Here is a 3,070-nt window from a genome sequence, read left to right as displayed (position 1 = left end):
AAGGTTGTTCCACATAGGAAAATTATGAAAATAAATACCACCTTAAATAGAATTGCACTTTGAAATGGTGTGATCATGTGTAGTATAGAGGCTCTCTCTAAGTGCTCGCAGGGGGTAAATTAAACTGAAATAAACTTCGGACGTGAAGATTGGCCCCTTAGAAAAGCCTACATTTTGCTAATATTTTTCCTCCAACTGACCGTTTGAATTCTGAAACTCCAATATTCATTGTCATTATATACGAGTTAATGACATTCATAGTGTTGAGCCTATATATATAACCCAATTTCTAACAATTCTAAACAAGAATAAAAACAAAAGCAAAAAACTTTACAGCATACAGTTTCTGCACATATTTACAGAACATAGTTTCTGCATATTTTGGTTTGCATACTGCATAGTCACGTAGTCGGTGATATTGTACAGACACCAATTCAATTCGACAAAGTAGTATTTGAGATGCTCAAATCATACTGTTCATCCATTGTATCTTGGGAGACAAACGTCCGATTTAATCATCAAGCCTCTACGATGAGAAGACGAATCTGTTTTAAAGAAACTATGTTCACACAGACCGCGATTAAAATATTTCTTGCTTTTGGCTAATTAGTTTACTTGTTCTGTTTTATTAAAAATTAATCTACTTTATTTGGCCAACTAGATTAATTTGTGCAATTTATTGCAATTTAATCTGCTATATTTTGGGTAATATCCAAGTTCAATGCATATACGTTATATGCAAGACTAGTATATTCAAATACGGTAAACTGTTGCATATACGGTAAGCTGTTGTAAATATGGTAAGCTACATATACGATATGCATAAATAAGATATGTGTAAATATAGGTATGCGTTAATCCAGTATTCATTCCCAACCATTTAATCGAACACAAACAACCACGTATATAAATTCTTTGCGCCCCTCTCGTTTAACTTGTTCTATTGAAATCGCATGACTCCTATGAATGGGGCCCTCTTTAGCTCAACGCAAAACACACCAATATGACTTCCAAGTAAAAAGATGGTGATATTAAATTACATTTCAATCGGGTATTAATCAAGGGCATTGAGATGTTTGTTGACGATGACGATGAGATTCCCCTCCCTGTCCCTCGCACAAATTCAAGCGAGTTTAAAATCCCACCAGCTCTTGCTCAACACGCCTATCACTAAAAGCAAAGGAATAATATAAGCTTTTTTGTGCGTGTTCCCTTTTCCTTTCTCTTTATAGAGAAAGTAATGTTAAAAAAACTGTGATATTAATGGATTCTATACCTATTCTACCTTTACGAAAAAGTTAAATGTGAATGGATGAACTTTTAAAGTTTGATTACGATAAATCATATGGTTACAGTTGGGAAAAAAAGTACTTTACTTATAGATGTGAATCATGAACCCTTGTAAATGTTTAGTCAATAAGGTCCTATCATATCCCTTATAGCCGCCCAATGGGTGCCCACCCTCTCACCTTAAAACCCACCCCCACCCAGAAGAAACCCTAAAAAAATCGAAGAAGAGAAGGAAATTTTTAATAATAAACTAACAACAAATCAAACTGAATATCTGAAGCAAGTTTTCCTTCTATGAGGAGAAGAAGTTCGCAATTCCCTCCACTCTCTAGTCGTCTTGTCCACTAATTCACATACTATTAACGAAGGGGGGCAAGAAGCGGTCAATTGAATCGTTGATGTTAAACCTGCTTTTGTTCTATAACGCCAAAATGGAGATCCAAACATAATGTATTTTGTGGATTATTAGTCCGTTGAGAAACAAAATTGCATAAACCTTGACTAATTAACTAATAAGATTAACAATCGCTCGTTCGTTTCGACTACCACAATAGTGTATTTCATCTGCCTCTATTTATTGTTATGAGAAAGATACGACTTATTTGAAATTTATATTGTAAAGAAATAATTCCGAAAAGAAATTTGATTAAATCATGTAACCTTTCATAACACAATTGAATTTTCAATCGTACAATTAGGACTCAATTAGCCCGAAATATGTTTTGTTGAAGAGGGGCAGGCCGAGTAAAAAGAGCAATATTGATGTTGAAAGGTTCAAATCTGCATATAATTACAAAAGCAAAACTAGCATGTCATAGAACTTCGAAGAACCACGTCTCAAAAGTTAGTCATAGGGATTGGAGAACCAAAGTCTATATAAACCATATAAAAGAGCTCATACTTTCGATGTGGGATTCAAACCCCCATAAATTCCACTGGAATCATGACGAACAACCACGCTTTCGACCCCGCTCCCATGCAGGCGGCCAGCCATACACCAATCGACGTCTTGAGATTTGATGCTTATTTTGATACCAATGTCAAAGAACTTGGAAGAGTTACACCTCAAAAGCTAGTCATTGAGGTTCGAGAACCTAAACCTATATAAACCATACTAAGAAAGTCCATACTTTCGATGTGAGATTCAAACACCCTTAAGTTCAACTGAAACCATGACATAGCACTGATAATAACACAAAAAGATAAAAGGAGAGAATCTATACAAAAGATCAGTATCTAGAGGCTCGTGGCATGTTTGCCATAATCATTTTTATACTACACTATAATGATATATCACCCTTGAAGAAAACAACATACCAATAAATAATTTTCCCCATTTTTCTTTTGACATCTTAACTTTTAGACGAAGTATTTCAATGTAATAGAGAAATTGTTAGTACATATCTCACTTACATCCGATTATAGAAATTCAAATGAATACCGACTGGTCTACTTTTTACATTCCTTTAAAATTAACAAACTTCAATAAGGTGTTCGTGACATTTCTCGCTTTGCACTGCATCATGGATCTTTACAAGGGATCAAATAACTGTAGCCAAGGGTAAATTTTGGGTCAAAATAAAGTTGTTTTTGGATGGTTATATGGACTACATTTTTGTTTGTTGTACCACATTTTAATTACATTAAATGTTCTTAATCTTTTATCATGTTTACATTTATGTCCCCATGTTTTTCGTTAAATGTTGTTAGTATATATATATATTTTTTAATGACAGCTTCCGTCCAAAGAATCCATAAGGACGGCGTAAACAGATGTACT

This window comes from Olea europaea, chromosome 1 (assembly GCF_002742605.1).
Source record: "Olea europaea var. sylvestris chromosome 1, O_europaea_v1, whole genome shotgun sequence".
Taxonomy (NCBI): domain Eukaryota; kingdom Viridiplantae; phylum Streptophyta; class Magnoliopsida; order Lamiales; family Oleaceae; genus Olea; species Olea europaea.
This window is presented reverse-complemented; position numbering follows the sequence as displayed.